Source organism: Macaca mulatta, chromosome 18, assembly GCF_049350105.2.
Source record: "Macaca mulatta isolate MMU2019108-1 chromosome 18, T2T-MMU8v2.0, whole genome shotgun sequence".
NCBI lineage: Eukaryota > Metazoa > Chordata > Mammalia > Primates > Cercopithecidae > Macaca > Macaca mulatta.
The window spans coordinates 75,196,302-75,224,104 of NC_133423.1; the positions used below are offsets into that span (position 1 = coordinate 75,196,302).

General features: G+C 40.4%; 1 protein-coding gene and 2 long non-coding RNA genes across 5 annotated transcripts in view; 2 read left to right on the forward strand and 1 right to left on the reverse strand.

The window, feature by feature from the left end:
* Nucleotides 1-11,041, forward strand: part of LOC144329438 (uncharacterized) — a 161,126-nt gene extending 150,085 nt beyond the window's left edge. For both annotated transcript variants that reach the window (XR_013408200.1, XR_013408201.1), the window contains 3 exons: nt 8,061-8,172; nt 10,233-10,361; nt 10,620-11,041. This is a non-coding gene — a long non-coding RNA (uncharacterized LOC144329438). The remainder of the gene's footprint in view (nt 1-8,060; nt 8,173-10,232; nt 10,362-10,619) is intronic.
* The window catches only part of DLGAP1 (DLG associated protein 1), a 968,455-nt gene that overhangs the window by 482,151 nt on the left and 458,501 nt on the right, over nt 1-27,803 (reverse strand). For both annotated transcript variants that reach the window (XM_028838188.2, XM_028838186.2), the window contains exon 4: nt 19,570-19,655. The gene's annotated coding sequence lies outside the window, so the exon portion shown is untranslated. The remainder of the gene's footprint in view (nt 1-19,569; nt 19,656-27,803) is intronic.
* On the forward strand, nt 12,818-27,741 carry LOC106994423 (uncharacterized). Its single transcript, XR_013408211.1, has 3 exons — nt 12,818-12,992; nt 16,782-16,937; nt 27,563-27,741. It is a non-coding gene; the product is annotated as an uncharacterized LOC106994423 (long non-coding RNA).

Below are 27,803 nucleotides of genomic sequence, written 5' to 3' on the forward strand. Positions count from 1 at the left end.
ACAGGTGTGAGCCACCATGCCCAGTTTGGTTAAGCTTTAGTGCTCATTCTCTTCCCATGTATGAGTTTTCTTACCTTCTGATATGAGTTTCGTTGCACCCCCCAAAATGTATATGTTGAAGTCCTAACCCCTACTATTACAGAATGTACATGTTTTTGTTTTTGTTTTTTTTTTTTTTGAGACAGAGTCTCGCTCTGTCGCCTGGGCTGGAGTGCAGTGGCCGGATCTCAGCTCACTGCAAGCTCCGCCTCCCGGGTTCACGCCATTCTCCTGCCTCAGCCTCCCGAGTAGCTGGGACTACAGGCGCCCACCACCGCCCCCGGCTAATTTTTTGTATTTTTTAGTAGAGACGGAGTTTCACCGTGTTAACCAGGATGGTCTCGATCTCCTGACCTCGTGATCCGCCCGTCTCGGCCTCCCAAAGTGCTGGGATTACAGGCTTGAGCCACCACGCCCGGCCTACAGAATGTACATGTATTTGGAGATAGGTTCTTTAAAGACGTGATTAAGGTAAAAATGAGGCCATATGGGTGAATCCTTATCCAATATGACTGGATTTCTTATAAGAAGAGATGAGGACACAGACACAAGGAGGAATGACCATGTGAGGACACAGGGAGAAGCTGGCCATCCAAGCCAAGGAGAAACCAACCCTGCCTACACCTCGATCTCGGACTTCAGCCTCCAGAACTGTCAGGACATTAATTTCTGTTGTTTCAGCTGCCAGCCTGTTGTCTCTTCTCATGGTGGCCTGAGAAAACCAAAATCCCTTCTGAGGGCAGGTCCCTCCAATGGTCTCCCCGGACTCAGGATGGCTCCTGTCTCCACAATGTCTCAGAGGTCATATCACTTCAATTACCCAAGTCTGCCCTGTGCTAGATCATTCAAATGGAAATCCCAAGTCTCCACTGACCGACAAAGTCTCAGGTGCACATTTTTGGCTGCCTTGAGACTGCTTCACTTGTCTGTTCTGACAGCACTCTAAGCTCCCGGTGTCTAAAACAATTCCTCTTCTGATGAGACTGATGTACTCCTCTCACATTCACCCTGTCACCCAGGCTGGGGACTCTACAGCCATTTTGAACGTTCTTTCCTGATGCTTCTCACAGCCAAGCAGTCATCCCCTTTCCTTGCCATTCCTCCATTTTCACTTCTTTGGCATTTTCTCTGCCTCAACCTCGGTTGAGGCCTATTTATGTTAGGCCAGTCCACAGTCAACTCCTAACTGAATCCCCTGCCCCTAGTCCTGCCTTGTCGCATGCATGTCTCACCAGCCCAGGTTCATCTTTCCCCTGCTAGTCCATTTTGGTGTTTGGGTCTTTCTTTTGCCCACAGAGCTCAGCCCGTTCTGAAGGCCCTGGCATATTTGATTCCTGACCACTCTTCACCATTGTTCCTTGCCTGTGCCCTCCATTCAGACAGGTTTATTGACCGATCCCAACCTTGTGTTCGCTCAGCGATGTCTTATTTCCACCCTCATTGTTTTTGCTCAAGCCATTGTCGCTTCTTGGAAATCGCTTGCGTTTATCTAATCCTAACCCATTCTTCAAAGGTAATTTCACATCTCATGACTGTGTGAACCCTTCTTCAAGGACACCAGCCACATGATCTGCCTCCTTGAGTTCCTCTAACATATCCTGGTCACCTTTCTACTTGATTAGCAAGAACCTCCGAGCTGCATGTGATGCCCGAGTGTCATACTGTCTCCCTCTCTTCTTGATGTGATTTATGTTACTGCTTTCAGTTCCATTTTAAAGTCTCTTTGGAAAACAGACTTTTTCAACAAGAGGACTCAAATGCTCCAGGCCTGGTTCATACTAAGCTCTGAAAAAATATTAGCTATTAGCTATTAAGTTATAAGCAAATAAAAAGTTAAGCTAATTAAAGCTCATGGCACTCCTGTGGTTCTCATTTTTGAATCTCATTATTTTTCATTATTAGCTGTATTTTTTTGGCATATGATGTAACTTTCCAATCAGACTTTATTTCTTAAAGGCTGGGCCTTTGACTTACTTTTTTTTTTTTTAAAAACATAGAACAAAACAAATACTCTATAAATGTTCTCTGTTCAGTGAAGAGATATGTACTTCCTAGGAAGACTAACATATGCTTTAATAGAATGCATTGATAAACCTGAAGGATGGGTTTACTGTTCAGTAGTACTTTGTTCATAAATGTGGAAACATCTGCTTTGGGGTTATAGGGAAACTTCTTTCTTTTAAATTTGTATGGGCTTGAAAAATAGTTGTGCTCTATAAATACCCCAGTATGAGTCATTTGCTTAACTAAACAGCTGCTTACTCATTAGCCAAATGCACTTCATTTTAAGGCATACACTTAAATGAATTTTCTCCCATGCCTCTCTCCCTCCCCCAAGAGCCAGAAAAGTGACGTGCAGATACTTTTCTGGAATACAAACGAGATACAGATCTGCCTTTGACATGGGGAATCTAAACTCCGTGATGCAGCAGAAAGTCGTCCCAGCTCAAATTCATAAGCTGTCTGTATATGCTCTGATTGTTCTTGTAACACCACAGTCCTTCATTTTCTATTGCCATCTCTCCCCACACACCTCTGGAACATGCTCCCTCTTCCCATTCAAACCCAATGTACCAATTCTCCCGCTGGGGCAGCTGGTAGTGCTTTGTTCTTTTTGTTCCTTCTGTCACCATCGACCGTTTCTTATGCAGGTAGATAGTCTGCGTCAAGACCGCTGGCAGAAGCCATTTATTTTCATAAGTGGAAGCAAATGACAAGTATTCTTATAAATCCTTTTGTAAATATGGAGACACAGATCAACCTCTACAATGAGTGGCATTCAGCTATCACTTTCTATTCTTCAACTTATTTTGAATGATAAGTTGAAGTTACAAAGCAACGACTCACATCTTTTTAAATTTTTATTTGGATTTAACTTTTTTTTTAAAGATGAGGTCTTGCCATGTTGCTCGGGCTGGTCTCGAACTTACGGCCTCAAGCCATCTTCTAGCCTCAGCCTTCCAAATATGTGGGATTCCACCTGTGTACTACCATGCCCGGTTTCATACTTTTATTTTCTTTAAAACTGGTCAATATCACCATGAGTTCCTTCTTTTGGAAGCCAGTAAATGTCTAATGTTTTGGAAGAGTCCAGAGGAGAACTTTGATTTCTAGAAAGACCAAATGGGAAGAAACAGATACAGTCTCCAGAGTTCCATATATAGTGTAGCTATTCTCAGCAGGATTCCAATCCAATGTAGATTTTTTCTAGCCTGCGGAGGACATTTTCAAACGCCCAGGGCTGACATTTAGCTGGTACCCATTTGGTATGAATGTACTTTGTTAAAATCACTTTTATACCAGTTGGTAATTACCTCTTGTCCTGAGCCCCCCGGATACTGAACCCTTCAACGCTGACACCCTGCCTTCCACAAAAACGTCCTATGATTTAGCAACTAAAAAGTTAATGCCTGACACAGGATGAGGCTCTGACTATGCAGAGCCATTCTGAGTGGACACTGGTTAAATATCTTGAATATCACCCTGCAAATAGCGCTTGTTTCCAGGTATGTTAGGTATTAATTTTCTGGAAAGCAATGTGTGCTAGCTTTGAGAATGAGAGCATTTACCTCCCTCGGTTTATTTACCTCCCTGGGGTTTATTTTCCTCATCTGTCAACTGGTAGAGTGCCTTGGCTTAGGGTTCAGACTGGGTTCCAGAGTTGCCTCAAGGGGAGATTGTTGATGGATATATACCTGGCCCCACTTCCTGCAGAGCAGCTCCTCCTCCAGGCCTACTCACTGGGGTCCCCATTTCCTCCATTGTTTGGAGAAAGGAGTTTGAAAACTGAAAACTGAATTTTGCTGCTAAAAAAAAGTTTGGAAAAAACCCCCAAAAAACTAGCTTCAATAAGCACTAATCTTTCATCCTTTCTAAAAACTGTAAAATTCAATTATGACTACAATTAACAGAAAGAATGGCATCTGTCTACCAAGAGCAAATAGCTACATTGGGCCTACTCGGTACCAGGCATTGTTCCAAGTGCTTTGCGTGTTTGAACTCACTTCACCCACAGAACTATGCCTATGTTATAATTATTTTTACAGTTATTAAAGTCCAAAAAGTGTATGTTCAGAGGTATTTATTTTCACTTTTATAATTTTCTTAGATACATTTGAGGTTATAATTTATTCAAAGCTAACATTCCTACAATGACTATTTAATGAAATGTAATCATGATAACGTCTTTCTTACATGCTCCAATTACAGATTTCTATGCATATTTTAAAGAGCGTTTTGTCTTTAACATTTGGATTTTATCTTGACATCATTAGATTAACAGTATGTACTATACTTCATAAATTATACATTAGACTATGTATGTACTTTCTCTGTGGCTTATACCAGTGGTCCCCAACCTTTCTGGCACCAGGGACTGGTTTCATGGAAGACAGTTCTTCTATGGACCAGGGTGGGGGATGGTTTTGGGATGATTCAAGCCCATTACATTATTGTGCACTTTATTTCTATATATTAGATTGTAATATGTAATGGAATAATTATACAAGTCACCATAAGGTAGAATCAATGGGAGCCCCGAGCTTGTTTTCCTGCAACTAGATGGTCCCATCTGGGGATGATGGGAGACAGTGACACCAAAGTGTGTTGCTTATGTCCAGTTCACTCTGCAATCTCGTTGGGTTGCTGTCACTGCAATCTCAGGATATTCTGCCTTGACTTTAACCCAGATCGTATGGGGATTTGAAGTTCTCTCAAACATACATTTAAAGACACTAGATGCAGCTATACAATTGAAGTACATCAACTCACCTGCCACTATAAAGCCTGCCACCAGAGGCAGCTTAATTGTCCCTTGCCACACACTGATAGGATTTTGATAAGAGCCTGCAAGTAATTGATTTATTATGGTCTCTGCACAGTCAAACCTCTCTGCTAATGTTAATCTGTATTTGCATCTACTCTCCAGTGACTGCATCACTACCTCAGCTCCATCTCAGATCATTGGGCATTAGATTCTCACAAGTTGCGTACAACCTGGATCCCTTGCAGGCACAGTTCACAATAGGGTTGGTGCTCCCATGACAATTTAATGATGTCGCTGATCTGACAGGAGGTGGAGCTCAGGCAGTAATGCAAATGATGGGCAGCGGCTGTAAATACCGACGAAGTTTCCACTCACCTGCCGTGCAGCCCGGTTCCTAACAGGCCATGGACCCGTACTACAGGAATGTCTGAAAGATGCACTGTGTACTGTACGAGTGTCAGTCTGTGGCCTGGGGGTTGGGGACCTCTAGCTTATACTGTTTGTTTCTTCACTTTCAACCAGACCTGGAAATCAGTTTTTAATGCCAGTCCGTGGCTGTGGCTCTGGGTAGCTGTAAATGCGCTCAGACATTTCCTGAGCTCCAGCTCCTGACTGCCATGGCTTAACTGGGATAAATAGCTGAATGCAAATCTGAGCATGAAATTCCTCGTCACTGTCCTTTTCCGGAACATGAGTTTATGGAAGGCATCACGGGCCCTGCCTGCTCCCTCCTGCCTCCACTGCTGCGCTTCCGAGGCACTGGGTTGCTCAGGATCTTGTGCTTTTCCCTCCCAGGGCCTGGTCCCTGTGCTCCTGGATGGAAGGGAGTTGCTGGCCATAGTTCCCTGGTTCCCTGGAACAGCCTAACTTGGGTCCTTGCTGGTGGACGGCACTGTCTTTTCTTAGTGAGTCCAGCAGAGTTGGGAAATGGAAACTATATCATGTGAGAAAGTAAAGCTGCAAGGGATGAGGAGGAGAAGGTTCTGAGGGTTCCTGTGTTTTAATAAAGTGGCAAAGCACAGGAGAGAGGGATTCCACTAATTCCTGTAGCCTTTACAGGCAGGAACAGAGCTGGTGTCAGGCAGGCTCAGGAGGCTGTGTGTCAATGAAGAGAAGGAAGCCTTCCTGTCCACTGAGCGATCCACACTGAGGCTGTATCCACACAGTCATTGTATGATAACTCATCAGGGATGACAGATGAATCCAAACAGGATGTGTAGCTTGACCAGATGAGCTTTATGCAGCATTAACTATCCATCCAAGACTTCTACTATTTTGTCTTAATGATCCCCAAAACAGACGTTAACTTGTCAGTCTTGACTTGAAGTTAAAAAACAAAAGACCTCATTTCTTGTATCTCTAAAGCACCAGCCCATTCTGAGATTTTATAGTTTCTTGCTGATGTCTTGCTCAGACTTTTTCAATAAATATTGAAATGATTAGAATTAAATAGAATTCTTATATATTTGTATTTGTTCATCTCCCGTCTGTATTTTGGGTTGGGGGGATAGAGTTCAAGGAAAAGGGTAAGAGACATGGTTGGTTTATGTCTGGAGTCAAAGCCTTATGTTAATGAGGAAGCTCTGTCAGGGGAATTTCAGATATTGGCCAGTGGCAGTGGTGGGAACCTGGGGGTTGGTGTCCTTGAAATAATATCACAGAGGTGGTGAGTGGCCAGTGTGCCTGGATGACCCAAAGTTGAGTGAGGTCTCTTCTGGAGGCTGACTGCCCAAGCAGCCTGAAGAATCACAGAGATACTTTTTGGTTGGTATTATCCTTCTCCCTTCTCCCCAGAGCTATGCCTGATTTGGGCCGAGACAGCAGAAAATACACAATGCATATTTCAGACATTCCTGCTTTAATATATTAATATCTCGCTCACTCTCCAGACCAGGAATCTCATATCTTGTCCTACCCTTTTCCACACAAAAAGAAAACTACATTACATATAGAATATTTAAGTGTAGCTGTTACTTATCCCATTGTCACTAGCCATGTTGACTTCTTTTTTGTACGTGTGTCTTGCCTTGACACGCTTTCTTTATTGAAGACCATGGAAAAATGGATTTCTTTGTGATATTTTGAAAAATGGCAAATTGAAGAGATTTTTATCTCTGGAGACTGAGCTTTCACATCATAAACTACTTCTCTCCCCTGATGGCTAACCCAGTCACATAGTTCCACAATAAACAAGATAAATCTAGATTAATAAGACAGTATGTACAGAAAAATCCTTTTACTCTTTGTGGCTTCTTTCCCTGTGCTTTGAAAATGTTCATTAAAAATCTCCTACTTAGTCTGCCTCATTATATTGGTTTACTCATCTTGGTCTCCCTATTTTAATGATTTAAATCACAATTTGAAAAGATTTCTTGTTTGGAACATCCTTGGCCAAGCCATTACTTTGTAAAGTAGGGAAGTCTGGAGGCCCTAGTTGCTCTTTTGAACTTAGTTCATAAAATGATTGTTAAACACTGATCTATCAGCTTTTCTCTTCTCTTTACCAAAATTAATAATTCACATGAAAGCCACCTATTTAAATGGAGTCTCAGCTGGGTACCGTGGTTTATGCCTGTAATCCCAACACTTTGGGAGGCTGAGGCGGGTGGAATGCTTGAGTCCAGGAGTTACAGACCAGCCTGAGCAACATGGTGAAATCTGTTTTCTACAAAAATTAGCCAGGTGTGGTGGTGCGCAACTGTAGTCTCAGCTACTGGGGAGGCTAAGGCGGGAGGATCACTTGAGCCTGAGAGGCAGAGGCTGCAGTGAGCCATGATTATGTGACTGTACTCCAGCCTGGTGACAGAGCCAGATCCTGTCTCTAAATAAATAAATAAATAAATAAATAAATAAATAAATAAATGGAGTTCCATTGTTAGCAACTTACACAACCTGGAAAAATCAACTGAACTGTAAATATTGGCATGGATGAGTGCATAAATACTTTCAAAAAGAATTACAACTTCTCTGTAATAACCATCAAGACTATTTAGCTAACAGGAGGTCCCTGGAAGACCTTTCAGATCTGTCTGTAAAAGAAAAGGAACCCTGGCAATTCACAAGACAACCCAGCGACGTTGCATCTGCTCCTGGGGCAGGTAACAAAATCCAGTTTTAAATTTTGCTCTAAACAGTTAAGGAGATAATCAAGTCAGCTTGGGATTGGGTTGTGCACAGGAAGGCTGCAAAAAGATTACAAAATAGCCTCCCCCTGGCAGAAATGTAAAAAAGCCATTCCATGATTTTTTTTTTTCAGTTCTGCCAACGATTCATCTTCAGAAGACAAGCAGATGAGGAGACAAAACCTACTGATGTGGGTACCCAAGCAGGAACCCCCCTCTTGCACCGGCGACTCAAGTGGGAAGAAGGTAGGAAATCAACAGCACAGGGGAAAGAAAGGGAAAAGGAGTTTGGAAACAAGATAAGACAGGCTTCTTTTGAATAATGGAGAGGATTCTTAGAAAAAAGAAAAGAAACAGAATAAATTTGTATTCACTGATTCCATTTCAGCGCAGCAAATGCTCATTGGCTTTAATCAATTGCTTTCTTACAGAGTTTTGTCCATATGTATGTGACAAAATCCGCGGTCATTTAATGACAGACTTAGAATGTGTGCTGAGAATGAAACCGTTGAGATTTCCTTGTCTTTCCTCCTTTCAGTAAAAATCAGGAAGGGGAGAAAGGGAGGGGGTGAGGGTGGGACAAGGAGACCAATATTTTATAAAAGTGACAACACGTTTTACATTTGAATTATTTATTTTCCGTGATGGAATTTCAAGTGGGTTATTGCAAGGAAAGGAAAAACTGGAAATTGACCAAACATGGTCCAGGCTGGGGATGACGAGTTTAGTAGGGGCTTTAATGGGGCCTCCTAAGCGATTCAGGAGAGAATGAATCTCTCACAGGTTCCCTTCTCATGGGATCACTGACTAAGCTTCCCCAAATCAGGGTGCAGCAACAAAATCAGGGTGCAGCATCTTTTAAGTGGGCTTAAGAAGATCCACTTAAAAGCTTATCATAGCGAGATGTTGAGAAGACAAAGTTTTAGATTTTTATAGAGCAGAAAATGATTCCTTTTGAACCAAACAAAAGACAAGATACATGAGATGAGGGAAAAAAAGCTTCTGTCTAAAAGCCCGACGTGTGTAAGACTTTCCCTCCACTGTTGTTTTCCCTTTGGTTTGGTAAGAATGTGGTGAGTGAAGTAAAAAGAAAAGGCGAGGAGAACCACAGAGACCCCCTCGAAGCGTAAAACGCTGTTAATTAAGAGTGAGAACGTTCAGTGGCCGGTGACCCTCCCTTTCCTAGGCCACCATCCCCAAGGCTTGGCTCTTCCCTGCCTTGCTCCAGGTGGTCCAGGCAAGGGCCTGGATGGGGGTACTGAGGGTGGGGGAGACAGCTCTGGGTCCTTCTGTGCCACTTCCTCCCTGTGCTGGTGTTTCAGCAGCAATCTGCTCCTCTGCGATGGCAGCCTGTCCACAGCTCTAGTGCCCACAGACTTGGGGACCCCCTTCATTCCCCTCGTCTGACTCTTCAGGCCTACAGTGGTGAGGGCTTCCCACTGTGCTTATCTCTGGGTACCTCAGCCTCTCTGGCTGTATTTTCTTAACCCTGCTCCCTACTCTGTAAACAGACCCTACTTTAAGTTCACCTCAGCCCTCTTAATGAGATTCTCTTTCATGGGATTCTGACTGATAGCGTGGGGCTAAAAAGATCTCAAACCTGAAAGAAGCTGAGAGGAGCTCAAATTTCGAGTCGCAGAAACCTGGATGCTTGCCACGATATAGAGGAGGGCAAACCATTTATTATTTATACAATTTCAGGCAAATAGGTTATAGAAATTCCAGGTACAAAAGATCTGAAGAGATGACTAAAAACCAACTAGGATTAATTATATTAATCATGGACTTTTAAAATCATCAGAACCACTAGCTGCTCAATTACAAAGTCCAAAAAGACTTCAAGAATTATTCAAAACTAAATAATGTCAACTCTCTAGAATGATTTATTCAAATTTAAGTAGGCCAGACTCACAATTTGGAGCACAGCTCTTTAATACATATAGATTCTAATTTTCTAAAAGAGAAAGAAAAGTGGATTTGTTACTTGACTATTAGAAAATTCATTGCATATTTAAAAAGCAAGAGAACTTAGCTGTCTGCCTGGTTCCAGTCTGAGGTATAAATGTTTACCTCATCATATATTAAGTATCTATAGATTATGCTCAATACTTTTTGCAAAATGTAGCATAAAGTCACTACTCATGCCATTAAAATAGACAACAACTATGTAATTTCAGAAAATGTAAATAAGTTTTCCCAGCTTTTGATTTTTTTATTTTTTTTATTTTTTTTAAGCTTTGGCCTTATCCTTTCAGGTAGTGGCTGGCATTATGGATTAATTACTTAATACACTTTTGTTGCCTTAGAATTCACTGAGTTGAAATGGAGTGAGAGCTACGATGCTCTCAGAATGTCCTTAAAATGTGCTGCAAAGAAGCCTGGGTGAGTAGAAGAAAATAAAAGGAATGGTGGATACAAGGAAAGGTTAAAATGAGGTAGGAACTAAATATTATACTGGCACTTGGGGTTACTATTTATGAATTGTTACTTTCTGGCAATGCTCTACTCTTTTGTATCTTCTTTGGGACAGAAAATTCCATAAGAAAGACCTTTCCAGGAAGAGCTTGTCCCTAAGCTTATGGACTCAGGGTTTGAACAAAGCGTCTCTTCCAAGACCTTGTGAATAATATGCATATGGTCCATATAACTTCACAAAGTAAAGTTAAATGAACGCATTCTTTTCTTGCTATTAGACCCCGTTTATCGCACTAGCTGCTGGTGATTTGAGCGCTCCTTTCCAAGCCTCTTGAGAGTTCTGCTCTAACAACACTGCCCCCTAGTGTTCTCTCGCTTTGGTGCAACGTGAGTAAAAAAACCACAAGATTGACTTTCAATACACACACACTGTATTCATCAGTGTTTTGCTATAGAGAATGTAAGATATCTTTCTGTAAATTATTTATTTAATCTTATTTATTTATCCCAATAAGATATTAAAGCATGATAAGCTGGAATGATTTTTTTTTCATAAATGGGTAAAGGCAAAAGTAAAAAGTTTAGATACTATGAAATAATTCCTGATCTAATAAACGGAGACAAATTACCTAATATTTTTGGGCACCTATTATGTTAGACATGTAAGAAATACTGTATTAAAAGTGAAGTCTGAGTAAGCCTAATTCAGTACTTAACTTTTAAAGTTAGAAACATTCTAAATATATTTATTAATTTGATCTCAAATTTGGGGAAAATAGTAAAGATGGAAGAGAGAAAAGGGAGAATTTAAAAATTTTACATATCTAAGTGGTTTGGTATTATGTTTTAATTGAAAAATATTTTAAACAAGTCCATTCTGATAAGATGTAGAAATTCTACTTGCAGCTTTAGGACAAAGTGAATTTAAAACAAAGGCTTTCTACTTGAAATGTGGCCAATGTGACTAAGAAATGGAGTTTCTAAATTTTCATTTCATTTTAATTAACTCCGTTGATTTAAATTTTAAAACTGATACTCAAATCAGTCATTGAAAACTTTTAAGTATGTTTGTAACAACTTAGGTATCTGAATCTATTTTTTTCAAATGTAAATTTTAAGGTATCTACTTAGATTAAATATTCCTAATAAAAATACAGCATTTGAACTGCAAGTGCTGTAAGTGAAAAATGTACACCACATTTCAAATATTTCATACAAAGCCAAAGGAAAGTCATATTTCTCATTAATAATTGTTATATTTAGTACATGTTGAAATTGATATTTAGATCTATTATGTCAAACAAAATATATTATTAAAATTAATTATATTGGTAAAAAAATAAAAGTTTTCTAATAGTATAGAAATCATAACTATGTATTTATCTATCTGAACAAACTGAGAGAATTAAGTTTTCAGATTATTAAAAATTGAAAATCTATCTGTTTTCCATGGTGCAGTTCATAAACCACTGGTGATAAATTACTTTAGCCAATGCAAATATATAGGCTTTTTATTGTTATGCATTATCTGAGCAATAGTGAAAATGAAACTGAGATATCAAATCTATGATTTTGCAGATACTGATGTTTAGGACTACATTACACATTAATTACAGTGCTCATGTTTATAAATTTTTAGTAACTTTGACCCCACCATTAAAACGGATTAGAAATATAAGTTGCAGAGTTTTCTAAAGCCTGGGTTTTACTGTTTCTATCCTCTGGTGTCATTTAACATGTTCCTCTGTCCAGCGTATTTCCTGTAAGTTGTAGTTAGAATTAAGAACAACACCATACAATAGAAATATGAGCCACAAATATAATTTTAAATTTTATAATACACATTTAAAAAAGAAAAAATAACAATTAAAATTAATTTTAATAATACAATTTTATTTAACCCAATATGTCAAAAATATTATGTATGTAGTCAATATTAAAAATTATTGAGATAGGTTACTTTTTTTTCATATAAAGTTTTCGCTATCTGGTTTGTATTTTACATGTACAGAACATCTCAATTTGGCCTACTCACATTTCAAATGCTCAGTAGCCATGTGGGACTAGTATTGAATACAGTAGACCCAGGGACATCATCAGATTGAGGTTCAATTTTTGGCCAAAATACCCGATAGGTGGTGGTGTGTACCTCCACACAGAAGCATATGTCTGGTGGCCTTTTTGTGATGTTGGCAGTCATTGATTATCATTGTCCACACCCAATAATTCATTAAAGGTTCCAAAATGGCGATACTAGAATTTTAAAATTCCTTCTTCATTTATTAGATGGAATACTTCCATCAAGAGAAACATCTCATCAACTACTTGGTTACTTGGAATAATATGCATAGGGAAGTTAGAAAAAATGGTTGATCTCTTCCTTTTATTTGCTAGTTTTTTAAAATAACGATTTTGGTTTCCTTGCATTTTCCAAGGATGATCAATACTATTTTATTTTAACAGTATCATTAGGAATTCATGAATTTTAATATTTGATGTGTTTCAGTTCATTGCAGAGTTAACTTAATTGCAGAGTTCTGATATCAACAAAGCAGTTTATGATATTCCAGGTCCATCTTGTACACTTCCTTCCATAGACCTGTAATCATCTATTTCTTCAGGGAGCCTTTGATTCCTTTTAGTGGAAAATGGTATGTAGAGAACATTATCTGTGTGTGAAAGATTGAGCATGTTCTGTCTTTTCAGAGAACAAAGCTAGAGAACATGTATTTTAATAAGATAATATTCATGATGAATTCATGATAATGTTTCCTATTCAAATTCAAGTGGAGGACTTTTTTTACAGTGTCCTTTTCCCTGTCAAATTTCAAATTTTATTGACATGAATACAATTATTCATTTGCTGTATTCATAATACACACGTGTAACAGTCGAATAAATATAAGACTACCACTAGCAAAATGATTACAAAAGTCAGCTTAAGATACTTTGCAGTTGTTTTTGTCCTTATGATAAGATTCCGCTAAAACAGTCAAATTACTGTGTTTTACAGTCACTTGGAATAGTCCCTTAGGTGCTGTTCTGCCACCTACTGGATAGACAGGCTCAACAGGCTTATTTTACTTTTGATGTTTAGGAATCACTTTATTTTAAATTTAATTTTGCTTTATAATAACGCAAAGCTTTCCATGACTCTAAAGTCAAATTTACAAAACAAGTCTAGTTTTTCTCCCTGTCTCCTCAATCTTATTTCCTTTCTTTACCTTTAAATATTTTATCTTTAAAGGCTGTAATTTATATGTCCGTTAGTATATATTTGTACATAATTTGTAGACAAATTATACAAAATTGATATATATTTGTATTTTTTATCCCATATCTCCTTTGTTAGATAATTGGTAGCATACTATACAGACTTTTCTCCACCTGAAACATATACATTATTATTAAAAGTTTATATGTATATAACCTGGAGTGTTGCATTTTGCTTTGTTAGGTAATCTGGAAATCTTTTTATAAATGTAAATGTAATCAGTAAATGTATTTTTAGGATCCAAATGCTTGGCATCACCTTTGTCACATTTGTTACATGTTATTTCCATCCATACAAGCATGCAAACATATTCACATCTATATACCGGTGACTACCTCTATCTTTATTGCCTTACATTTCTACCCTTTTCCTATGTGGTCGATATCAAGGCTGCTCCATGAACTGTTTGCTACCAAGCTATGATGACTTGTGAATAGACAGTAAAAACAACAACAACAACAGCAAAACACATTTAGAAACATTTAAAGTAATTTGATATTGCCACTAAATTCAAGTATATGATTTTGTATATTACAAGTGTCGCTTACAAATTATTGGGGAAAAAAAGTAGTCCTTCTTACAGAGTCTGAAAAGCACCTGCCTACATTATTTGCTTGTGTGCATGTGTTCTCTCTCGCGCGCCTATCTTTCTGTTCTGTGGGTTTTCTTGAGACAGGGTCTCACTCTGTCATCTAGGCTAAAGTGCAGTGGCACCAATATAGCTCATTGCAACCTCAAACTTGTGGGATCAAGGGATTGTCCCGCCTCAGCCTCCTGAACAGCTGAGACTACAGGCACATGCCACTGTGCCTGGCTAATTTTTAAAATTTTTTGTAGGGAATAGGGTTCTCACTTTGTTGCCCAGGCTGGTCTTGAACTCCTGAGCTCAAGCAATCCTCCCACCTCGGCCTCCCAAAACGCTGGGATTACAAGTGTGAACCACTGCACCCAGACTCTTTTTGTATTTAGAAATGTTTGTGCTATTTTGTTCTGAGCCCTTTATTAACATCTTTATATAATCTAGAATTTTATTAATATCTGTAAATAATACCTTTAGTCCCATTTTTACTTTTTTCCCCCATCCTACTATGAATAAAATTGAAATTAGCTAATAATCCCTTCTTCACCTTCTCCCGTTCCCTGGCATCTATTTTCAACAGGTATGTTTTTATTCTCCATTGATATCCTTGAGGCAATCACAGAGCTTATTCTACTTTTTATATTCTCTTTCCAATTTATGCCACTCCTCATTTTTTACAGTTAATTGCATATAGAGAAAATGGCCATCACATTTTATACTCTCTCCCTTGTAAACTACAGACATTATGAGTTACACAAAAATGTCTACTTAATGTTCACCGCCAGTTCTATTGTCGATGTCTCTTTAGTCATATTGGTTTTCTGAGGCTTGGTCTCCATAAATTCCCCAGGAAAGGCTCATAGGAACATTACTCCCTGAGTTCTTGTATGTTTATTAAGAATTGTGACCACCGTATTTAAAGATCAATGTTGCTGGGTATAAAATCTTTAGCTCACATCTGCTTTCCTTAATATTTCTTAAATATTTTATACCATTTCTTCTGGCATAAAGCATTGTCAAAAAGTCTGATGACAATCTGATTTTCTTTCTCTTATAAGGGATACTGACCTTTTAATTAGTGCCAAAAAAAACCCCTTTTTTCTTTTTATTTAAAGGTCAATAGTTTTACTAGACTATGTTTATATGTGGCCCATTCTGGGTCAATAATTTTACTAGACTGTGTTTCTATGTGGCCCATTCTGGGCCAATTCCACCAGGTATGTCCTTTCAAATGTTGGGCAAGTATATTTTCAGGTCAGAAAAGCAGGTTTTGAATTATAATTGATAATATTTGTTCTTTCATTACATTGATTTTCTTTTTTAGGAACTTCTATTTCATGTTCTTTGGTTCTCCTATTCCTACTGTCTATGCCTTTTTCATATATATTTTAAAATCTTTTTATTTTAAAAATATTCATTCTTTCCTTTTCTATTTTTCTTAAGGAACTTTCTGTGGTGTTCATTCACTATTTTGTTTCTTCTAGTCTAGTCTAAAATTTCGAAATAAGTTTTTCCTTCAACTCTAATATTTTTCTATTTCTATAAACTCCTTTTCAAGTCTTTGTTTTTTCAAATTAGCTTCTTTTTGAGTTCTTAAAATTCTGGGTTATGCTGTTCTTTAAAAGTTGCTATCTTTTTTTTCAGCTTGATTTAAAATATGAGGCTACATTTTCTTCTGTTTTGTTTGCAGATCTTTCTGGCATGATTTTATTGCCTGCAGAGACATTACATTCCTCAATCCATTTTTCTTTATGATAGATGCGATGGCCATTTTTTTCTTTTTTAATGTTTAAGTGAGATGAGTTTTCTTGTACTCTTAGAAGAGAAGAGTGAACCAGGATAGCTTCCTAGCCCTAGAGATTTAGAGCTGCCTTTTCTGTTATTTTTGGATGTGTTTACAAATATGTATCTGGTATCTGTTGGCTCTTTGCTCCTCCCTCCACTTGTATCTGCGTCTTCTTTCTTTTGCCTCCTTTGCTCCTATTTGTCTGTTTCCTGCTCAATTTGGATTCTATGCCAGTAGTTTCTCCTCAATGTGGGGTTTTGCTGTGGAGGAGATGGCTATTATGGGTCCCTTTAGGGTCCATGGGGTACAGGCTGCTCCAACACAAGCTGATTCTCTTGTGTTCACCCACAAGTTGGAGGCAGCAGGACTTAGGGGTTTCAGCTGCCCTTCCCAGAGTGGCCCACCAAGCCTTACAGTGGGTACTTGTGAACTGTTTTTGTTTCTCTGCCTCTTGGGGCCATCAGAAGTCCCTTTGTCCTCTTTTCATTTCCTCTGATGTGTTGAAGATACTATACAGGTCTTAATCTCACCAGTAGTTTATTCCAACCCACACATATTTGGAGGGATTTACAGGGAGGGATATTTATAGGGATATGTTTTCCCGCTGCTTTATTGGAGATGTTGTCTGGGAGGTTTTGCTTTTGTTATCTTAGTTGCTCTGTTTCCATGGGGTGGTTGGAGAGATGGAAAAATTACGCCACCTTGCCACCACTTTCCTAATTACTTTAAGTAACCAAACTTTTAGTCTACTTCTGTTGTACTTTGTTAGTAAGCATCTACCTGCCTGTCTATGTTAACAGGTTTTCTGATGTGCTATACACTTGACCTTTGAAGAATACAGGTTTGAACTGCACGGGTCCATTTACAAGTGGATTTTCTTCTGCCTCTCCCCCGCTGCCCCCACCCCGAGACAGCAAGACCAGACCCATCTCTTCCTCCTCCTCAGCCTACTCAATGTGAGGATATGGATAAAGACCTTTATCATGACCCACTCCACTTCCACTTAATGAAATATGTTTTCTCTTCCTTATGATTTTCTTAATCATACTTTTTTTCTTCTAGCTAACTTTATGGTAAGAATACAATGTGTGATACATACTACATATAACATACAACATACGCGTTCAATGACGATGTTATTGGTAAGGTTTCCAGTCAATAGTAGATTATTAGTAGTTAAGTTTCTGGAAAGTCAAAAATTAAACACGATGACTGTGACCCTTTGGGGTTGGTTCCCCTAAACTCCACATTATTTCGGGGTCAACTATTATTTAATCAGCATGGTCATATTGATGTCCATGCATATTAATACTTGAGACCTCAATAGAGAATATGCCCATAGTTCAGGGATCTATTGATGTCTTTCTACACTGCCAGGTCACTATCTCTGTCCCCTTCCCAGTCTGTGAAGAGTCTCTGCGTGTCTCTTTGTTGCCACTGTCTTGAGTCTTCTGGATGCTGATACAAGGCCAACTGAATGTGCATCGTCCATCTGAAGTGCTCCTGTGTGATTACTAGGCCACGGAACAGCCACAAACATCACTCCTTCCTTTTCTCCCCTAACAGGCTTTGAGCCCTGATTCTTCATCAGGGTGGTAGAAGAGAAGTCTTAGAGAACCATGACCCCCGTGGGAACATATTAAAATGATGGGGGAATATACTGGGAGGAAACAATAGTTTGATAAAAGCTTCCCAGTTGGTTCTAATGGAACTCCTCAGGGCTGTAGTTGGATCCTCTGCTCTGGGTAGAGACGGGCAGGGTGCCATGGAATTGGCCCCGGGTCCAGATCACCTGGGCATCCTCAGGCACAGGACTGGGAATTGACTGACTGAGATTTAAGGGATAGGAGAAAAGAGAGAAAAGAAGGCAGGAGCCCAGGGATGTAATTTCTTTTTGGACCCATCTTCTTTTTCAGGTGCTTAATATTGTCTTTTTTTTTTTTTTTTTTGAAAGCTAACAGATTTATCTTAAAAGCATTTATAGTTATTCCTGCTTAATGTGTAGCTAAGAAATTCTTTCAACTCTAAACAGAAAACAAAGACTTTCATTTTACAGGTAGAGACAAAAGGCATTGAATGAAAAAGTGTGAAAGAGGTGGCATTTGGGGTGAAAGTGTCTCCATCAAAGAAAAACTGATGACATCAGATCTGTGATTGTTTTAATAGAGGGAGAGAATACAGGAAGGCAGAGGGGCTGGGCAGGGGGATGTAAGAGATAGGGAGCAGCAACTGGATGCTGGAAATGGTCATAAACTGCTAATTTCATAAGTGTGTTTATCTTCATTTGTGCACAGAAAAATAAAGGCACTGTGTGGGTATATTAATGGTCTATATGAATGCCAGGACTGGTACAGCCTCAGGCTCTAAGGAAGGAAGATGGTCAGGTATTTGGTAAGATGATTTGAAGACAAACAAGTGTCAAAGAACTGATGGTCTGACTTGAGTCTTGGTGTATGATGTAAGAGCTCAGCAGATTATAATATTCAGGATAATTTCGGAGGAATCCACAGAAGCTACAGTGTCCAGGGCATATTAGTAACTGAGGGTCACATAACTAAACAAATAATTCTTACAGATGGTTCATTTGTAAGTTAGTAGGCATTTCTGCTATAAGCAAAAATGTTGTCATTTTGACTTCAGAGAAATAGACAACTTTATATTTCTGAGGCGCTTATTTTTTCTCTATTGTGGATGATGTATCTTCCATTACTAATGAAGGATCATAGGAATTGAGGTAATTGAAACACAGTTCTCCTCTCTATGGTATTAATATTTTTCCCAATGATTGCTTTTCTTTTCCTGTTTCCTGGATATGACAGAGCACATGGTATAAATACCGAACTGCTCGGGGAACAGCCACCCCCAAGGCCCTCTGCCTTCCTCCTGCTCTCCCGGGGAGCCCCTTCTTCCCCTTTCTCTTCCGAATTAACCTGTTCTTCACACCTGGATGTTAAGATTATTCAGCCCCTTTCCCCAGTCAAGGTTACTGTTCTATTTTTAGCCTTGAGATACAGATGAATTACACTACTAGAATATTCACTGATCAATAATGTGAAAAAACAAAAGAGAGAAATTATGAGTCAGAAGAGGTAAAATAGTGAGTCACCAGAGTACGTCTCTATTCTATTAATTTCAACTGCACAGTCTATAACAACCAGTGTGTGAGAGTTTCAGCCGTCATCCAAATAACATATGGGAAACCACAAAGGAATTCAAGCTGCAGACAACAAGGCACATTTAAGAGGTTACAGTATTAGTGTTGAGCTTGGGGACATAGAACAGAGCATTGATTTCTGATAAATTATTGGGCATTGACATTTTTGGCATGGGCATTTCTTTCTAGATTATGGTTCCATAAAAAGTCAGTTTGGGCCCATTGATTGCCTCAGAGGGAAGTGTGTGTGTGTGTGTGTGTGTGTGTGTGTGTGTGTGTGTGTGTGTGTGTGTTAGGTGGAATGTGCTGGATTTGGGAGGCGTAGTGGGATGTTGGAAATTTAGCTGTACATGCCCAATAACGTTAGCCTTTTATATTTTAATTTAGGATATCTGGGCTCCATTCTTCCCTGACGCTTCCCAACCATGACTTACCTTTCTTAGCGCCGTTGTCATTCAATCAGGAATTCTCTCGAGCAGACCCGCTAGTGGCATTCAGTGGATCCCAGAATAGATTTAGCCTGTTGGGAGCACAATGCATGTTTTAGTCTCCTGGTCACATACAAATGAAATAGGAGGGGGTGACAAAATATTGGAATTTAGGAGGGCCCTATGACTTGATTTTCTTTTGCATATTAGACAGACTTCTGAGACGTTTGAATCTTTGAATTGTTATGTTTAATTACTTACACCGAAAAAGTCTAAGACTGAATTCACTTTTTTTCTCTAAATATGTTTCCGCCTGAATTTCTTTGTTGTGTTTTGGTGATACTCTATTCCCCAGCTGCCCAGTTTTCCAAATTTTTAAAATATAGTTACCCAGTTCAATTATTTATTCAACAAGTATCTATACTGCTGGCATGTTGTGTGAGTCACATACTGGGCACTCTGGGATGGAGAGATAGGTCAGTGCCCACCCTTGGGAGTTCACAATTTAGCGGGTCCCCTTTTGCATCCTCTCCCTCCTGTCCCTCCCGTCAAGTGCACCTGTGTCTTTAGCGTCTTCCTTCCCATCCCTATTGCAGCTGCTCTGATAGGAGCCTTCTCCATCACACCCGGCCCACAGCAATCAAGTGCTCCATGGTCTCAGGGAGCCTAAAAGCTACAGCTTCAAAATCCAGTTTCTCACTCTCTAACCTCTTCCAGTAGTTCTCAACCTTGGTTCTACATCAAATGCATTGGTAATTTTTTTAATCTGTCTGTTTTTGACACAGATGCCCAGGAACCCTTTTGTAGAGGGCTTGGTTCATATGTAATCTCTAAATGGTGCTTTCCTTGGGCTTCCAGATAAGAGACAATTACTCATTCCTCTGTGAGTCTAGTTGTTTGTACTTCACTTTTACTGATTACATTGGTATCCCTGTGCCACTCTGTCCATTCCACTAGACCATGACAGCACTGAGGCCAAGAAATGCTACCCTACTCAGCTTTCTGTAAGTATTAGTTCCTTTTACCCCATCTTTAATGCCTAATGATGGACATAAATTCTTGCTACATCTTCATTTTATCAAGTATTCTTCTCTTGTCATTTTGATTACAGGGAAAAGAGCAACCATGGGAGACTAGCAAAGCTCCTGCATTCTGTTTGTCTTTTAGGGCCAGGGCAGGGCTAAATTGTGTTTGAAAGAAGAGAAAATGAGTTGTTCCAGTTTTCTCTTAGAAAAACTCCAAGAAGCACTTGAAATTCCAGCATTCTCTTCTCTCCATGGGAAGCACCATTTCATTTCTCATTTCTTCATTAATACTCTCTTTTCCTTGTCCCCAAGAAAACTACCACTCTATCCTCACCAACCAGTATAAAGTTACTTGTTTCTTGATAAGAACGGAAGTCACTCTAAGAGTGCTACTCCAGCTGTGGAACTTCACCTGGTTGAATTTTTGCAATCACAGTTGGAGGAGTGTTAATCATAGTTATCACAAGCAGTCTAACTTATCAACCCTTTTGAGTTACATGTCCCTGGAAAAATTAGTGCCTCTGTTCCCTACCCAACCTCTGGCCTTTTTTTTTTTTTTTTTTTGAGACAGGGTCTTGCTCTGTTGCCCAGGCTGGAGTGCAGTGGCACAATCACAGCTTACTGCATCCTTGACCCCCAGTGTTCAAGTGATCGTCCTACCTCACCCTCTCAAATAGCTGAGACTACAGGGAACTAGCACCATACCTGGCTAATTTTTAAAATTTTTCTGTAGATACAAGTTCTCACTCTGCTATCCAGGCTGATGTTGCACTCCTGGCCTCAAGTTATCCTCCTACCCCGGCCTACTAAAGTGCTGGGATTACAGGTGTGAGCCACTGCACCCAGATACTTCATGGAATAATGCAGTGTTCTATGAAGTGCAATGTTTAACTGAATAAGAAACACAGTAATTGTATAGAAATAGGGCTGTAGTGAGGAGTGAATGGGATAACACAGGTGAAAACTATCAATGTAGCACCTGGCCCATGCTAAGCACTCAATACAAGAATAACCCTGGTAACACATATTATCTTCATCATAGTCAGATATTTCAAAAAGACTCCCTGGGAATAATCATGGACTTTGGAGCCTAGGACAGAGGCAGGGCTTCGTGCTCCCGGGGCAGCTCCAGGAGATGCTGACTGGAAGGGTTGAAAGGTCAAGGACTGAAGAGTGGCTGAAAAGTGAGTAACCCTTAAGGGAGCATTTGGGTTCCAACCCCCACATTTCCCTTTGTGCTGTTTTGTTACTTCCTTAAAATCATTTCATTGCAGGCCCGGTGCGGTGGCTCATGCCTGTAATCCTAGCACTCTGGGAGGCGAAGGCTAGCAGATCACCTGAGGTCAGGAGTTCAAGACTAGCCTGACCAACATGGCAAAATCCCGTCTCTACTAAAAAATACAAAAGTTAGCTGGGTGTGGTGGCGGGCGCCTATAATCCCAGCTACTGGGGGGCAGGAGGGGGGTGGGCTGAGGCAGGAGAATCACTTGAACACAAGAGGCGGAGTTTGCAGTGAGCCGAGATTGTGTCACTGCACTCCAGCCTGGGCGACAGAACAAGGCTCCGTCTCAAAAAAACAAATAATAAAAATAAAAATAAATAAATAAATAAACCATTTCACTGCTGTGAGGCCTCAGAATAAAACCCTAAAGTTTTCTCAAAAGGGAAATGTGTGTGTGTGTGTGTGTGTGTGTGTGTGTGTGTATTGGCTTGCTATCCGGTCATTTAGTGATGATTTATCTCAAGGATTTATAAATACTTATTGCACAAACACTGTGGAAGCTAGTCAGGATTCACTCAGGAACTCAACCTGTCTGTATTTTTAGGTAATCTTGAGTTTTCTTTCTATTATTTTGCATGTAAGAGTGGTTCCCCTTTTTGCAGCTTCGTTTTCTGTCGATGGCAACCTAAAAACCCACATTTAGAAAATATGACTATTCATTCGCTTAATTATCACATAAACTATTTTTTAAAACTGGAATCAGTCACTAACAAATCCTGCTGGGCTGTTTCCTCTGTCTGGACTCCTCCCCACTGGACATACAGTAGCCCCTCCCTCCCCATCCATAGGAGATAACATGCCAAGATCCTCAGTGGCTGCCTGATGCCCCAAATAGAACCAAACCCTATAAATAAATAAATAAATAAATAAATAAATACACACACACACACACACACACACACACACCAAGTAACAACAAAGTTATCACGTCCAGTTCTTCTATAAAATAAATATCAACTTGCCATCTCTTTGTAAAACTGCATATCTAGTTATATTTTTTCAGGTATAAACAAAAAATACCTATTTTTGCAAGGTATTTGTATGCCATAGAGTTATTATCTTTGAATCCAAGCAGGAAGGCTTAGCAAAGGCTCTGTACAGAAACCTGTCGTGTCTTGTATCAGGCTACGATTTTTTTTAAGTCAGATTTCTCAAAGACTGGCACAGCAGTTGGATATAAATGGCTTCTGAAAATATATCACATCTGTCCAAAAATGAAAATCATTTTTCATGCCCAGCAATTTTGAACTTTCCAAATTGCTCTGTGAAAGTGTTTTATTCTCATGCAACGAAAGGCAAAAAAAAAAAACAAAACCAGTGACGGGGGAAAAAATAACAATTCCTATACAACCACCATATGCTTTTGATTCAGATAGTTCAATGCTCAATATGTTGTTTTTTATATTCGTTTTTACTTTTCTGACTTTTGAATCAATACGCAAAATGCGAACCGGATTATTCAAAGGTAGAAGAAATGCTGCTTCTGATGAAACCTTGCTACAGGACGTGGGAAGGGAGTGACAGCTACCGAGTCCTGGGTTCATGCCATTCTCCTGCCTCAGCCTCCTGAGCAGCTGGGACTACAGGCGCCCACCATCACACCCGGCTAATTTTTAAAAATATCTTTAGTAGAGACAGGGTTTCACCATGTTAGCCAGGATGGTCTCGAACTCCTGACCTTGTGATCCGCCTGCCTCCGACTCCCAAAGGGCTGGGATTACCGGCCTAAGCCGCTGCGCCCGGCCGCCACGGAATCTCTTTAGACTCCACTTGCACTCCAGGCTCCTCTTGACTTCATTCCTCTCCTCACTCTAGTGGAAGTAGAAACTTTTTGCATAATAACAAATGGAAGTTATGCCATGAGTGGGATTCATGTTCCCGTGGTAGAGATGGGTTTGTTTAGTAGTTGTTTCAAGCTGAAGAATGACAGTGTCCACCACCCTCCCAGGAATAGGAACCTTTAGGCGAATGAGTCTCCTCACCGGACCAAGGGAACAGTAGTAGTAGGACGGAGTTGGATCATGCACGGACAGGGAGGTAGAGGAGAAGAGAAGAGCTCCAAAGGTTAGAAAGATTCTTAGACTCCCATATCTGGCTGACTTTCTAATGACTGAAGACGTAAAAAGGGCAAGTCATGATCTGCACTACTTACAAGATGAGGCAAGTTCTGTTCTAGAACTTGAGCATGTCTGTGATCCACAAGGAGCACAATTGCCTTGTTTTCTTGTAACAGACTCGACTACAGGACGTGATGCAGGGTTACACACCATTTCTCTAAATATTCCATTTAGAGAAGTTTCTAATGAGATGATTCTTAATCTGATTTTACTTTGATTGCCACATAGTTTAGTGTAGTGTTTGCTTAGAAGCTGACATAGTAAAATAAAAGTAAAATCAGATTAAGAATCATCAGGGTTGCTGGGTGCGGTGGCTCACACCTGTAATCCCAGCACTTTGGGAGGCCAAGGAGGGAGGATCTCTTGGGCCTATGAGTTCAAGGCCAGTCTGAACAACATGGGAAGACTCTGTCTCTACGAAAAAATGTTTAAAAATTAGCCGGGTGTGGTGGCACAGGCCTGTGGTCCCAGCTACTTGGGAGGCTGAGGTTGGAGTAACGCTTGAGCCTGAGAGGTCAAGGATGCAGTGAGCCATGATCGTGTCACTGCACTCCAGCCTGAGTGACAGTGACACTCTGTGTAAAAATAAATGAATAAAATTTAAAAAGATAAAGAATCATGAGGGCACTTATGGCAGTTATCAGAAGGCAAGCCATTCTACATAGTGTTAGGTTTCGCTGTTTACAATAGAAAACCCAAACTAATAGTGGCCTAAATATGGAGATGCAACCCTCAAGAAAAGCTGTCCAGAGCTGGGCAGTTATGTGCTGGTGTTTTGGTTCTTTGGTATCCAGGGGCCTAGGTGCCTACTATCTTTAGGCTCTCCCTTTCTAGAGCCAGCCTCCAAATTTAAGGTCCCCTCATATTCCAAGACAGTTGCTGTAGTGCCAGCCTTCAAGCACAAGGCCAAAAGAGGAAGGAATGAAGCAGTTGAGGCAACAAAAAGCACAGGAATCATACAACTGTGTGGAATGTATATATTTTTTGCTTCCAACTTTATTTATCAAATTTTCCAGGCTATTGGTCCTTTCAGGAGTTGCTCCTTAGCTTCTCTATTCTCATGTGAAAGGAGGTGGGGATGTTACTACTTCAAGATCCACATCTTTTTCCTGTCCCTTTATTCTCATTAATGAATTAGCTGATTCATCAAATGTCTACTGAGCACCTATTAATCATAGGCCCTTGGCTAGTCATTGGAAACACAAGGATGGAAAAAAAAAAAAAAATCCCTCTGGCCAGGCACAGTGGCTCACACCTGTAATCCCAGCACTTTGGGAGGCCGAGGCAAGTGGATCACCTGAGGTCAGAAGTTTGAGACCAGCCTGACCAACATGGTGAAACCCCGTCTCTACTAAAAATGTAAAAATTAGCTGGTTGTGGTGACGTGCACCTGTAATCCCAGCTACTCGGGAGGCTGAGGCAGGAGAATCGCTTGAACCCGGGAGGTGGAATTTGCAGCGAGCAGAGATTGCACCACTGCACTCCAGCCTGGGAGACAGAGCAAGACTTTGTCTTAAAAAAAAAAAAAAAAAAAATCCCTGCCTGCCATCAGACGCTGTCTGTCTAGTTGTAAAGAGGTCATGAGCATGGTGACCCCACTTTTATAAGTGCCACCAGAAGGGAGAGGGCATGGGAGAGAAAAGGCTCAAAGGGGCTACAGCTGGGCTTTTCTGAAGTGAGAGAAGCCTTCCCAGAAGACTTGATGTAGGTAAAAGGCTGTTTAGAAACTTTCTAGATTATCAAGGGGATGTGCATATTTCAGACGGAGCAATAGTACCTACAAGGGCAGCAATAAACGAAATAGCCATAGTTTGGGATGGATAGAGTGTAGAATTTGGCAGTGGAGGGGGGCTGATAACAGTCCTCTGGGCCAGGCATGGTGGCTCATGTCTGTAATCCCAGCACTTTGGGAGGCTGAGTCAGGAGGATTGCTTGAGCTCAGGAGTTCAAGACCAGCCTGGGCAACACAGTGAAACCTTGTCTCTACCAAAAAACAAAAATAAAAAAAATTAGCTGGACGTGGTGGTGCAAGCCTGTGGTCCCAGCTACTTGGGAGGCTGAGGTGAAAAGTTCCTTTGAGCCTAGGAGGTCAAGCCTGCAGTGAGCCATGATCACACCACTGAACTCCAGCCTGGGTGAGTTCAGTGGTGTGAACATGACCCTGTCTCAAACAACAACAAAACAAAACCAAACAAATTAAAAAAAAATTTTCTAACTACTCAGAGAAAACAGCAGGCATGAGCATAAGCACCCAAAGTCATGATGCAGCTCCAAATGTGATGACGTCTGTATCCACCTTTATTTCTTATTGTGGCATCTCAGCTCCCCACACCCAACAGAACAGTTGACTCTACAATGTCCTTGGGCATCTATCTCTCCCTTTCATCCCTCTAACACTACTTCATTTCAAGCCCGATTCCTTTCCACCTGGTGATTACCAAGCCTCCTAACTGCTTCCAGCCTCAGCGCCATTCCCACCTCTCCTGGCCTCTTCAGTATCCTCCCCCAGCCAAGGGAGTGAATGTTCTGAAATGCACATCTGCTTGTTACACCCCTGTCTACACAGAGCACACACTTTAGTGGATCTCCATGGTCCCAAGGTAAAGTTCAGGCTCCTCAGAGCAGCACTGATGGTTCTGACTGACACCTCTGCCCATGGGCCAGCCCCCACTCTGGCACTTCCACACAAAGAATCCCCCAGCCACTGCAAAAACATCTGCCACTGTATAACTGCACCACAGCCTCACAACACAGAACGGCACCAGGGAGAGCTTCAGGGGCCAGGCCTGGGCATGAGACATACTCCTTTTCAGGTTCCACTGGCTATCTATCCCAAGCTGCAAAGGGGGCCTGGGAAATGCAGTCTGGCTGTGGCACAAGAGGAAGAGAAAGAGAAAGCTGGTCTTGCTGAGCAGCAGGCTGTCTGCTGTGGGTCCTCTAAACTGGTCTACGTATTTGACATTTGTCTTCTTATTCTATAAATTTTCTTTGACTATCTTGTTAACAGATTGCTCCTGTTTTTTTTTTTTTTTTTTTTTTTTTTGAGACAGGGTCTCACTCTGTTACCCAGGCTGGAGTGCAGTGGCATGATCACAGTTCACCGTGGCCTCGACCTAATGGACTCAAGGGATCCTCCTGCCTCAGCCACCTGAGTAGCTGGGACAACAGGCATGTGCCATCATGGCCAGCTAATTAAAAATAATTTATTTTATAGAGTGGGGGTCTCATTATGTTGCTCAGGCTGGTCTATTACTAACCTCAATATAGAGATAAGGAAACTGAGGCACAGGGTTTTCCTTACACAGGTAAGGAAACTGATCTGCGCCCAGGTCCATATAGTTAGTAAGTGAAGGAGTTGGATCCAAATCCAGACAGTCCGACCCTACAGTCTTCCTTTCAAATGGGTAGTGCACTTTGGATATCTGTTTGTGGTTAAAAGTTTCAAGCACTAAATTAGTCAACATAGGCAGTTGTCAGAGGCTTTCTCTGCTTTTGTGTAAAGAGGACAAATCACAATAATAATTTCGATGTGCTCTATTCTCCTTACCTCTCTGACGTTTCTTTTTCCTTTTCAGTGCAGGTTTCTCATACTTTATGGAGAGATAGAAAGCACCAGATGACAGCCACCACACATTTTTGTCCCCATTGCTATAAGATGCTTCTAACCATCGTAAAATTATGAAACACTGAATTCCTTAAAAGTTGTCCTCTTGCGGATTTATCTGATGGTAACTATTAAATATTTAAAAGTAACTTTAATGAATCTACTTGTGATGATTGTGTGAGTAATCTATTCTCTGAATTCCACCAAAAAAC